The sequence below is a fragment of the Hylobates moloch genome, unplaced genomic scaffold, assembly GCF_009828535.3.
Source record: "Hylobates moloch isolate HMO894 unplaced genomic scaffold, HMol_V3 SCAFFOLD_16, whole genome shotgun sequence".
In the NCBI taxonomy this organism is placed as follows: Eukaryota; Metazoa; Chordata; class Mammalia; order Primates; family Hylobatidae; genus Hylobates; species Hylobates moloch.
Genome location: NW_026652291.1, coordinates 4,627,665 through 4,640,991, shown reverse-complemented (window position 1 = coordinate 4,640,991; position 13,327 = coordinate 4,627,665). Strand labels below are relative to the sequence as shown.

At 34.7% G+C, this 13,327-nt stretch overlaps 5 non-coding genes across 5 annotated transcripts; all 5 read left to right on the top strand.

Annotated features, from left to right (window-relative positions):
* Nucleotides 1-716: 716 nt before the first annotated feature.
* On the top strand, nt 717-788 carry LOC116456442 (small nucleolar RNA SNORD113/SNORD114 family). The gene has a single exon (XR_004244672.1). It is a non-coding gene; the product is annotated as a small nucleolar RNA SNORD113/SNORD114 family (small nucleolar RNA).
* Nucleotides 789-7,233: 6,445 nt separating this feature from the next.
* Nucleotides 7,234-7,308, top strand: LOC116456447 (small nucleolar RNA SNORD113/SNORD114 family). Its single transcript, XR_004244676.1, has one exon. It is a non-coding gene; the product is annotated as a small nucleolar RNA SNORD113/SNORD114 family (small nucleolar RNA).
* Nucleotides 7,309-8,905: 1,597 nt separating this feature from the next.
* Nucleotides 8,906-8,983, top strand: LOC116456445 (small nucleolar RNA SNORD113/SNORD114 family). Its single transcript, XR_004244674.1, has one exon. It is a non-coding gene; the product is annotated as a small nucleolar RNA SNORD113/SNORD114 family (small nucleolar RNA).
* Nucleotides 8,984-10,275: 1,292 nt separating this feature from the next.
* Nucleotides 10,276-10,350, top strand: LOC116456446 (small nucleolar RNA SNORD113/SNORD114 family). Its single transcript, XR_004244675.1, has one exon. It is a non-coding gene; the product is annotated as a small nucleolar RNA SNORD113/SNORD114 family (small nucleolar RNA).
* A 1,500-nt stretch (nt 10,351-11,850) lies between these two features.
* On the top strand, nt 11,851-11,927 carry LOC116456438 (small nucleolar RNA SNORD113/SNORD114 family). Its single transcript, XR_004244668.1, has one exon. It is a non-coding gene; the product is annotated as a small nucleolar RNA SNORD113/SNORD114 family (small nucleolar RNA).
* The last annotated feature ends 1,400 nt before the right edge of the window (nt 11,928-13,327 follow it).

Below are 13,327 nucleotides of genomic sequence, written 5' to 3'. Positions count from 1 at the left end.
TTACATTTATCTAGTTTTGCACAAGTGAGATCCACTAAAAGTGATCACCTATCTGTTAAATTTATGGATAGGGAGTATGTAGACAGATATTTATGATAGATATGGCTCTTATTCTCATGTTGATATTCACTGTATTATTTAAAAGCCCAAACAGTTTCTTCACAAATAGACTTTTCCTCAGGACTGCTTGAGTATCCTCACAACATGGCAGTTGATGTCCCCTAGAGCAATCAATCTAAGACAGAGAAAGGTGGAACCCTCAATGTATTTTATAATCTAGCTCCAGAAGTCATACACCATCATTTCCACAGTATTCTATTGGCAATACAGGCAGTCATGATTTAATATGGAAAGAAGCTATACAAGGCTATGCATACCAGGAGACATGGGCCTTGGGAGCCATTTGGAGGCTGGCTACCTCATGTACTATCTTTAAAATATGGACAAATTAAATAAAAGAAAGTCTGGATGAAATATTAATGTGAGATTGGTATAAAGCAAGGAAGTGTAGTTAATTATTTGTATAATGCTTAGATCCATTCTAAAAGAATGCAATATCACCTCTATGGAAAATAAGCTTATAGATCTCAGTAATATTCAAGGATCTTGTTCTTAGATTTTTTTGATTTGTGTCTATTGGCTTTGTTGTTAGTGACTCAATGGGTGAAACAATAAACAAAGGTATGAATGAATGAGTAAAAAAGGAATGCTAGGCCTAGACCAATGATGAGTATTCTGGGGTGTCTGAATCAATGATTTTGATTAAACCCTGTAACTCTGAGGTCCATTACAAGAGGAGACCTAGTTAACACCTATATGGTAAATGATATTATAGTAGAAGTTAAAATTATTTGGGATTTTGTTCTTAGGCGGTTGAAGTTCATAGGTGTGGATTGTATTACTAGAAAAGATTTAGTAAATGAAAAATGAAACAAATATGTAAGTAAAGGAAGACAAGTAGAGCCATATGTTGCCTAATTATGAGAATGTATAATGTATTTATTATTATTAACACACTTCTGAAGCACCCAGTTTCAACATAAATTGATTAAATCTGATACCTATTTGGGTAAGGAATATATATATAGAGAGATAAGTACCTAGAAATCAGTATTGTTTGTCCTGCATTATTTAGATGGTGCTGTTTCTTAATGAACACAAGAAAATATGATCTAGTCTGGGAGTAAGGAGCAAATGACAGGTGTTAATGCCATTCATATTTCTGATGCAGTCTGTATGTTCACAGATATTGATGATATCATGAGTGAATGTATACACAGGAGTGAATGTATTCAGTTATTTGAGGAAGGTAAAGCAGTGTTTCTTGACTGTGGCTCTATTGACATTTTGTGTAATTCTCTATGATGCAGGATTGTCTTGTATATTGTAGGATGTGTAGTAACTTCATTGGCTTCTACTCAGTAGATGCCAATGTTGACCCTCCTCCCAGTGTGACAATCAAACGTTTCTTCAGACTTTGGCAAATTTCATCTGTGGGGAGCAACATTATCCCCAGTTGAGAATCACTGAGGTACAACATGGACTGAAGAGGAGCATGTGTTAAAAAAGTGTGAATTATTTATCCTGTAGTATCTTACTGATGTTCAGATAAAGAAAAAGCAAAAGACCTAAAACTAGGCTCTTCCCACACGGGGTCAGGTTCATGTGTGTAGTTGCATAATTATATGTGTATAATTACAATTCTGGGTTGTTGATGGGCTGATCATACTGTATTTTCTCTGAAAAAACAAATAATTGTTATGAATACTTACCAAATGAATAAGTGAAACAACAAATGAATAAAGAAATACATAAAGGAGAGTCTAGCATGGACTATTTTGGTGAAAATTTACCATAAAAAAGTGGTTAAATTTACCTAATTCTGTACTGTATAAATGAGATCCATTATTGGAAATAAAGTTCTAGATTTTTACCATCTGGATAGAAAACACGTAGATGGATACTTGTAATAGCTTTTATTCTTGTGTTGGGTGCCAGATAAATCATTAAATAATATTCCAGGCCATTCTTGGGCCACTGATTAAAATGTGGTGTGAATAGGAGTTTATAATTAATGTAATACAGTCCTACAAATGTCCCTTGAAAGATTTAAATGCATGTAGGCTGTTCTTTCTTAAATCTGCTCTTACTTTACACAATAGATGCACCATACCTGATTTAATTATTTTTCAGTGGTGAAAATTATGGCTCTTACTTCTGTGGGTAAAAAGTGTAGGAATGGATTTAAGTTAATTTTTATATTCTTGATTTGTGTAGGGTTGTTCGTGCTTTTTATTATTTTAGAGAAATAAATGGGCACATATTTAAATAAAGTAAAAAAGCTCTGTGCTGAGATCGCGCCACTGTACTCCAGCCTCGGCAACAGAGTGAGACTCCATCTCAAAAAAAAAAAAAGCTCTGTGCATTGCCCAGTGATAGAAATGATTGTAAACAATAACAAAATTCTATTTCCATTCGACACAACTGAGAACATTAAAGAAAATAAGTTAGAGGGTTTCTAAATGACTTTTAGAGTTGAGGATTATTCCATTTTATTTTTGCACCACAGCTAACTTATATTTCCTCAAGTGACCTAATCTGTTGAACATATGTATATATATATATTTATTTATTTATTTTTTTCTTTTGAGATGGAGTCTCTCTCTGCCACCAGGCTGGAGTGCAGTGGTGCGATCTTGGCTCACTGCAATCTCCGCCTCTTGGGTTCAAGCGATTCTCCTGCCTCAGCCTCCCGAGTAGCTGGGACTACAGACACGCACCACCATGCCCAGCTAATTTTTGTATTTTTAGTGGAGACAAGGTTTCACCATGTTGGCCAGGATGGTCTCGATCTCTTGACCTCGTGATATGCCTGCCTTGGCCTCCCAAAGTGCTGAGATTACAGGCGTGAGCCACTGCGCCCGGCCAATCTTGTTTAAAGGCAGCACATAGACAATGGTTTATATTGTCAGTGTTCCTATTGTGGGGTAAGATGGTGTGCTCGTGGTCATTTATTGTGCCACATTTAAAATACGGACAAATTAGGCCGGGCACTATGGCTCACATCTGTAATATCAGCATTTTGGGAGGCTGAGGCATGCGGATCACCCGAGGTCGGGTTGCCCAGGCTGGAGTGCAGTGGTGCGATCTCAGCTCACTGCAACCTCCGCCTCCTGGGTTCAAGTGGTTCTGCCTCAGCCTCCTGAGTAGCTGGGATTACAGGCACACGCTGCCACGCCTGGCTAATTTTTTGTATTTTAGTAGAGACAAGGTTTCACCGTCTTGAACTCCTGAGCTCAGATAATCTGTCCGCCTGGGCCTCCCAAAGTGTTGGAATTACAGGGGTGAGCCACCGCGCCTATAGTTTTCAGTTCACAGCAAAATTGAGCAGAAGGTACAGAGAGTATTTCCCATATGCCCTTTGTCCTTCTGCATGTATAGCCTCCCCCATTATCAACATCCACCCCATTAGAGTAGTGCTTTTGTTATAACCTACATTGGCATATCATAATCACCCAAAGTCCATAGTTTACAATAGGGTGCACTCTTGTTGTTGTACATTATGTGGGTTTGGACAAATTTATAATGACATGTATCCACCATTATAGTATCATACAAAATACTGCAATGCTCTAAACATCCTCTGTGCTCTGCCTAGTCATCCCTCCCTCCCCTACCAACCCCTGGCAACAACTGATCTTTTATTGTCTCTGTAGTTTTACCTTTTCCAGAACGTCATACAGTTGGAATCATACAAAATGTGGCCTTTTCAGATTGGCTTCTTTCACAAGTACTCTGCATTTAAGGTTCTTCCATGTTGATGCATAGCTTGATCACTCTTTTTTTTTAGTGCTGAATAATATTCCATTTTCTAGGTTTACCACAGTTGATTTATCCATTCACCTACTGAAGGATATCTTGGTTTCTTCCAAGTTTTGGCAATTGTGAAAAAAGCTGGTACAAACGTGTGTGTGCAGGGTTTTGTGTGGATATTATTTTTCAACTATGGGTAAATTCCAAGGTGCATGATTGCTGGATTGTATGGTAAAACTATGTTTAGTTGTAGAAGAAACTGCCAAACTGTCTTCCAATGTAATTGTGTTGATTTTGCATTCCTACCAGCAATGAATGAGAGTTCCTGTGACTCCACATTTTTGCCATCATTTGGTGTGTTAGTGTTCTGAATTTTGGTCATTTTAATAGGTGTGTGGTCGTATCTCGTTTTAATTTGCATTTTCCCAATAATATATGATGTGGAGCACCTTTTCATGTGATTATTTGCCACCTGTATATCTTTGTTGGTGAGGTGTCTGTTAAGGTCTTTGGCCCATTTTAAAATCTGATCACTTTCTTATTGTTGAGTGTTTTTGTTTGTTTGTTTGTTTGTTTTTGAGACGGAGTCTCACTCTGTTCCCAGGTTAATCTCGGCTCACTGCAACCACCACTTCCCGGGTTCAAGCGATTCTCCTCCCTCAGCCTCCCAAGTAGCTGAGACTACAAGTGCCCGTCACCATGCCCAGCTAATTTTTGTATTTTTAGTAGAGACGGGGTTTCACCATGTTGGCCAGGATGGTCTCGATCTCTTGACCTAGTGATCTGCCCACCTTGGCATCCCAAAGGGCTGGGAGCCACCATGCCCAGCCTATTGTTGAGTTTTAAGAGCATTTTGTTTAATAGTGCTTTATCCAATATGTCTTTTGCAAATATCTTCTCCTAATTTGTTGCTTGTCTTTTCATTTTCTTGACAGTTTCTTTATGGAGCAGAAATTTTGAAAGTTCAAAGATCAGTTGATGATATTTATGTGAGTCTATTTCTGGGCTTTCTATTCTGTTCCATTGATCTATTTGTCTGTTCTTTTGCCAGTACCACACTGTCTATTACTGTAGCTTTGCAGTAAGTTTTGAATATGGGTATTGCCAGTCTTCCAACTTTGTTCTTCTCTTCAATGTTGTGTTGGCGATTCTGGGTCTTTTGCCTCTCCATATAAACTTTAGGATAGTTTTGTCAACATCCACAAAATAACTTGCTGGGGTTTTTATTGGGATTGCATTGAATCAAGCTGGGAAGAACTGACATCTTGACAATATTGGGCTTTCCTATCCATAACCTCCATAACTTTTTCCACAATGGCTGTATTAAATTACATTCCTACCAACAATATAGAAGAGTTCCCTTTTCTCTCCATCCTTGCCATCATTTGTTACCTTTCATTTTTTTGATGAAAGCCATTCTAAAAGATAAGAGATGATATCTCACTGTGATTTTGTGTTTCCCTAGTGATTACAGTGACTGATAATTTTTTTATATATCTGTTGGCCATTAGTATGTCTTCTTTGGGAAAATATCTGTCCAAATCCTGTGTCTATTTTTAAATTGGGTTTTCTTGCTATTGAATTGTTTGTGTTCCTTATATATTTTGCATATTAACCCCTATGAGATGTATGGTTTGCAGATTTGTTTTCCTGGCCTGGAAGTTGTCTCTTCATTTTGTTAACTGTTTCCTTTGCTGGGCATAAGGTTTTTAATTTGATGACATTCTACTTGTCTATTTCTACTTTTGTTTGTGTTTTTGGGGTCTTATTAAAAAATTATTGTCTAGACCAATGTTGTGGAGCTTTTCCTCTAGTAGTTTTATAGTTTCAGATTTTATGTTGAAGTTTTTAATCCATTTTGAGTTGATTTTTGTATATTGGGTGAGATAAGGATCTAATTTCATTTTGCAAGTTGATAACCGGTTTTCCCAAAACCATTTATTGAAGATACTGTCTTTCTCCCATTTTGTTCTCTTGGCACCTTTGTCCAAAATCAATTGATTGTAAATGTGTGAGTTTATTTATGAACATTTAATTCTGCTCCGTTGGCTGATGTGTCTGTTTTTATGCCAGTATTATGCTGTTTTGATTATAATCACTTTATAATATATTTTGAAGTCAGGGATTGTAATGCCTCCAGCTTTGTTCTTTTTGCTCAAGATTTTTTGTATGTGGCTATTCAGTGTCTTTTGTGGTTCTATATGGATTTAAGGATTTTTTCCCCCTATTTCTATGAAAAATGACATTGGAATTTTAATAGGAATGGAATTGAACCTGTAGATGGGTTTAGGTAGCATACATTTTAACAGTCTTAGTTCTTTCAACCCTTGAACACAGGGTATATTTCCATTTATTTGTGTTTTCTTCAATTTCTTTCACTAGCGTTTTACAGTTTTCAGCATACAGGTCTTTCAACATCTTGGTTAAATTTAGACAATATTTTTGGTGCTATTGTAAATGGGCTTATTTTCTTCATTTCCTTTTAAGTTAATTGCCTATTGGCATATAGAGTCACTACTGAATTTTTTTGATAATTTTCTATCCTGCAATTTTACTGAAGTCATTTATCAGTTGTAACTGTTTTCTTTTGTGAGGTAGTTTGGATTTTCTGTATATAAAATCATGTCATCAGCAAATAGAGACAATCTCACCTCTTCTTTTCCTATAAAGATGCCTTTTATTTCTTCTTGTTCTTCTAGGATAAGTCTACTTTTCTTCCACGTAACAACCACAGGATATATGACATTCATTTTCTAAGAAACAAAATCTTGGCAGTTAGATCCGTGGGGTAAAGAATATAGATACTAATGTAAGTTAACACCTCAAGTTCATGTCCTTGGTTTGGATGCTTTGTTCGGGAGTGTTTAGTGGTATTTCAAAGGAATCAATATCTATAACAGAAATTAAAATAACCAGGAATGGACCAGTGATGGAAATGTGTTCTGAAAATATGTTTAATATAATTTGGCACAACTGAAGTGATAAAAATATAGTAGCTAGACCATTTATATTCACAATTATTTAACATTGTATCTTATTTTCTACCTCAAATTATTTAATCTTTTCCATATTGGTATGGTCCTGGCCGATAACTCTTTGTGTGGCAGCCTGAGAGAATATGGAAGACATTGTCAGTGTTGGAAGATGGTGGTTTTATCACTTTTCATTGCACTGTCTTTAAAACATGGGCAAATTGGCTAAAAGAAGACTACAGAAGAAATAATGGTGATTGTGAATTTGGTATGAAGCATGGATGTTAATTAATCACACATGTTCTCTGAGGTCCATTGTAAAAGGAGACCTAGTCTTTAGGGAGAGAGCCACTAATGGGGATATCTTATTCCTATAATTTTGTGGTTATATTATTATTCATGAACCAATGAATAATAAATGAATGATCTAAAGGAAGAAAAACGTGCTTGGACCAATGATGAGTACCATGGGGTATCTGAAACAGGATTTTTGATTAAACCCATATGCAATTCTGAGGTCCATTACAAAGAGACACGTATTATTCCTTTTTGGGAAGTGAGCCTATGGTACCTTTTCCTTGGACTTTGTGGTTCTTGGGGATGGATTGCATTTTTGTTATAAAATCAGCCCACGAATTAAAAATTTATCAATGAGTAAAACAAAAAGCATAAGTCATGTACTTATTATCAGTGAATGTAATGAAACGAATTATTATTAAAACTTATCTGAGACTCCCAATAAATTAATACCCAAGGCTTCTACCACTCTGGTAAGGAGCATATGGTCATTTGTATCCAAGAGTCAAAGTTTTTGTTCTGTGTTGGTGGTGGGTTGCTGACTATTTCATTAAGAAAATTAAGCATCTTAAGTGGTGAAATAACCACTTAATTGAGACCAAGCAGAGACCAATGATGAGTGTATTAATCTATTTTTAATGGATTTTTATTAAACAAATAAAAAAGAAACATAGTCTATTCTTTCTGAGGGCAATGACTCTAGACAGATGTAAATATTCTTCAGTGTTCTTGTCCAGTGCTGTGAGAGCACAGATACTGATGTCTTTTGTATATGAGAAGGAAGGTGCACTTTTATGTCTCAGTTTATATTTTAGAGTCAGCAAACCATGGACCAATTAGGAACAAATGTTATGAGAATGCTGATTCTTGTTTTTTTTCATGATAGACATTCTAAGAAAAACTCTAGGCTCTTTCATTGTTTTTGGGATACGTACATGGTCCTTTCCAAGTAGTTTCTTAGAAAAATGTTTTTAAAAAGAGGCTTTTAAAAAGAGCCTTTTAAAATGTTTTTAAAACAAGACTTTATTTTTCTCTATAGAATGAAAACCATGTAGCTGGTTTTATTAATCTCTATTCACGAAGACCATTATTGTTATTTGTGGACTAACGAGCAGAAAGACTGATGTAAGTAAACATCAAATTGATGTTTTGGGCTTGGATGGTATTCATTCATGGGAACCCACTACATTATTTGGATAAAATAAATGGTTAAATAACACGTGAAATTAAGGAATGCCAGTCATGGACCTATGATTGTAATGTGTCATCAACAAAATTTTATGATTAATTCAACCCAACCCAACTGAAGACCATTGTTAAATAAATGAAGAGCATTTCATATATTGTCATAGTAATTTAAATTCCCATTTAATGTTTTTGCTATAGTTGCTTAACATATTCCTTCACTGACCGACATTTAAGTTGTTGACTTTTTGAGGTAGAGGTACCTTGGGAGATATTATATATTAATTTGCTCAATTGTGGGCTCACATGGTAGGTCCATGGTTTGCAATCACATTAATGAGTAGACAAATCAAGTGGAAGAGAAGCTGGTAGACACCAGTCGTAAGTATGAGATTTAAATGCAGCAGAGTCACTGATGAATCTCTATGTGTAAACTTGAGGTTCATCACGAAATATGATTTAGTCTATTTGTTCTGCGTGAGAGGGAGTAATGAACAGATCTTGGTTCTGTTAAAGCCTTTTGTTCTCAGCTTTGTGTCATTAAGGGATATTGATCATATAATTATTATTCCTGAAACCATGAATGACTGAGTCAGTTCAACAAGGTATAAATGAATGAAGAAATAGAATGCCTAGCCTGGATCAATGATGAGTATTGGTGGAGGTGTCTGAATCAACACTTTTGATTAAGCCCTCTGTGTAACTCTGAGATCTGTTATTGAATGAGAACCAGCCAACATTCTCTGTAGAAATTACCTAATAGAAGTTAGGAAAATTCAATAAAACTTGTTCCTGAGCTTTTGTAGTTCAAAGATATGGAATGTATTATTTTAAGTGAATTCAATGCATAACTAGAGAAATGTGTATACATGAGAGAAGATTAACAGGCCTACTTATGGAACTATTCGAGTACAATGAAAAAGTATTATAAATATTAACACTGGCAATAAAACAAGTATAATTATTAATCTGAGGTAAAATCCTATTATACGGAACATATTGTATCTGCAGTTGAGACAATTTTTTGGTTTTTATAGTTTGCTTTTTTTTAATTAAGAAAGGGGAAAGTGTTTGCATCAGCCAGAAATCCATTAAGTAATATCTACTTAACAGATTTTTATATAGACAAATATTCATAATCTTTATAGATCTTATTCTTGGGCTAGGTGGTGCATTCAATAGTGCCTATTATACTATTTAAAACTAAAAGTTCAATACTGGCCTGAACAAATTGCATTTTTGAGCCAAGGTTTGTCGTTATCTAGTTCTGCTTGACTAACATCCATTGAGAAAACCCTATATCTATTCTAAATCTGCCTTTTTCTCTCCAGAATGGACATAGGCCAGCTGATTTAATAATTTAAGAAAGAACTGTTATCCTGAGTAAGGAGCATAGAGACAAATATAAGTAAGTTCCTTATTTCAAGTTCTTTCTTTGAATGGTTTGCTTTTGGGTGTTAGCTAAAGGATTTCAAAGGAATCAATGTCTACATACATGAAATAAATAAAACACCCCAAATGGACCAATGACGCGAATGTATAATAAACCATGAATTACGTTTAATCTAAATCGTCACAACTGAGGTGACTGTAAAAGAAGACAAAAGTTAACTTATTCTCAGAGCAATTCAACATTATTCTTTATTTCATGCCATGGTTATTTTACACATTCCCTTATGGGTAGAGATCCTGGCTGACATCGTTTTGGGGCAGCGCATAAGAATATGGAAATAGGTGATTTCGTTGTTTTTTATCGGATCATCTTTGACATATATATGAATCAAATAGAAGTGGGCTATATCAGAACGAATGCTGAATGTGAATTGAGAGCATGCAGGGGCGTTGACCAATTCACATGTGCACCTTTACGTGTCATGGCCTAAGAAATGTAATCTGTAGCTCTATGGGCCAAGAGCCTAAAATTTAATGATCTTGTTTTGGGGATTTTTGATTGTGTCATTATTTGTGAGTCAGTAGGTTAATGAATAGATGAAAAAAATGCACATCATGGACCAGTGATGAATGTCATGGGGTTTCTGAAACAACAATTTTGATTAAACCCATCTGCAACTCTGAGGTCCATTACAAAGAGACACCTCTTTATTCTTGGTGGGAAATGAGTCTATAGAAACTTGTTCATGGGCCTTTTGTGGTTTGAGGGTATGAATTACATTATTATAATAAACTTAGTCCATGGATATGCAATTTTATCAATGAATGAAGAATAAGAAAGGTATGCATGCAGTTACCTATTAAGGCATGTAATGCAACATGGATTATTATTGAAACAATTTTGACATTCTTAGTCCCAATAAATTAGTAGTTAAGGCTCTTATCATTTTGGTAAGGAGCATATGGTCATCTGTGCACTAGACTGAATGTTTTTGTTCTGCGTTGAGGCAGGTTGCTGGTTGATCATTTTATTAAGGAAAAGGAACTACATTTACATAAATAAATAGTTGACTGAGTAACTGTAATTGAGAGAGGGAGAGCATGGAACAATGATGAGATCTATATACAACCGCACTCATGATTAATGCAATCTTTTATGGAATTTTACTTAAGCAAACAAACAAGTTTGGTACTAGATTCACAGTGTTTCTTATTATCTAAAACAAAAAATTTCATGGTGAGAGGTATTTCATCTTGACAAAAACAATTTATGTAAGTTAATAAATGGAAAGAAGTGCTCTTTCTTCTCAAGTGTTCAGCATAGGATACAAAACAAGGTTTATGATTGTTTACTACACAGCTATGATTCATTTTAAAGAGCAAAACGTATAGTATTTGATTCTTTTTAAAATTTGCATTTTATGCTGCAGAATGAACGCAGTCTACCTGATTTAATTATAGTCTTCTGGTGAAGATCTTGCTGTTATCTCTGTGAATCAGGAGAGAAGAGATCGATGTAAGTAAAAATCAAACTTTATGTTGTTGCTTGGGAAATTTGATCAAGTTTATTCATTGAATTATTTCAAAGGAATAAAAGGCTACATACATAAATGAGTCAAAGGTGGTTATGCATGGACCAATGGTAGAAATGTGTTATGAATTAAGAATTATGATTAATCCATTTCAGCACAACCAAATTCATTAGGACAAAAAGTTGAAAGGTATTTCTGTCATTTTCAGAATGCCTAAATATACTGTTTTTGTACCATAGTGGATTTAAACACTTCCCCATTGTGATTGCTATTGACTGTTAACTAATTGAGGGAAGAACATAAGAAAATGGAAAATCTTGCCTATAGCTGTGGTATAACTTGGTGGTTATACCATGATATAACCATAGTAACTTCTTAAAAATATGGATGTTAAATGAAAAAAGCCCAACCACGCACTAATGGCTAATATGGAATTGACGTGGTGCAATTTGTGGAATGAATTAATTCACCTTTGCAATACTGAGGCTCATTACAGAGATAGCCAGTCCTCTAGTTCTGTGGAATATGAATCTTACAGACATAGTTACTTCTTCAAGGATCTTTTTGCCCTCTAATTCATGGATAGTGATTTTACTATTAGTGAATCAATGCCTAAATCAAGAACAGTATAATTGAATTAAAGCACAGAATACCAAGTCTGGATCAATGATGAGTATGCGTGGGGCATCTGAATCAAATATTCTGATTATACCCTGTCTGTATCTCTGAGGTCCACTGCATCTATGGGAAATGTGCTTGGAGAGAAAGTTAGACATATTCAAGGAATATGTTCTGGGTCCTTTTTGGTTAATGGGTATAGATTGTATTATAAGTAAATCAATGAATGAATAAAGAAAAATACAAATAAAGACAAGGCTTCATTTCGTTCAATTATGAAAGGAGCTAATGATGTTTTGAGTTTAAATAAGTCTTCTCGTTTGAGAGCATATAGGTAGATATGCACTCAATGTTCTGAGTTAGTGTCAAGTTTCTAGTTGCATGTCTTGTTTGTTTAGAAAGGGATAAAACATATACTTAAATAATGTATTTAGTGTAATAATACTTAACATAATAAATATTAGGCAATAAAATTAATATTCATGTTCAATAATAACAATATTACAAATCATGCTAAATACATTCATATAAATTTGTATAATAAACAACAATTTAATACAATTAATAATAAACATTAAAATACTAATGATTAGGTTGTGAAATGTGGAGAAAGTCTAAGGATGAACATTGAAAATTTGAATGTAATAACTAAAAATCCTCTTATGTTTGCTCATTTTTATTTAAAAAGAAAAATGCAAATGCATTTTTATGACTTTTATGAGTAATAAGTGAATAAATAGATGCTAGTGTCATGAAGGGTTTTTGTCCACTGTTCTTTGAATTCATGAATAGTGGCACTATTATTATGAGTAAAAGAATCATTTTCTATCTCCATCCGTTATTTAAAAGAGGGCAAATCATGGACTAGTGAGAAGCATATGAAATGTATGAAGGGGTGTGATTAATCTTGTCTATCCTCTTGAAGTCTACTTAAACAAAAAAGGTCCAGGACCCTCCTTCCTTTGGAAGGGTTGTAAAGACCCACTCTCTAGACATATTTTGATATTAACATTTAAATGGAAATTAATTAAAAATAAAAATTCAGTTCCTCAATCGCACTAGCCACACCCCAAGCCACATGTCGCAAGTGACCACCATTTCAGAATTGCCAATAGAGAACATTCGTATCACCGAGGAATGTTCCAACAGCGCATACAGGGCTAATACGAACAGTTGCAGGTAATAGTATTTAATTTTAGGTAGCAGGTGACTTCACCATTTTGAGTTTTCTTTAGAAAAGAGAGTAGATAATTAAATTATTTTTTGAGTTATTAAATAGATGAGTAAATAAACGAATCAGTAAATAGTTTGAATGAAAATAACTGTGGCCCACTGGTCACATTGTGTTATAAAACAACAATTTAAATTCATCTTATAGTGCAAAAGTTTTCCTCATTAAAAATGTGTCTTCCCTTTATGCTAGGAATACCTAGGCAGATATTGAAAATTGCACTTCTAGTGTTGGGTGGTAGATTCGAAAATGTTCATGATATTATTTCATGCTAAGAATTATGTCAA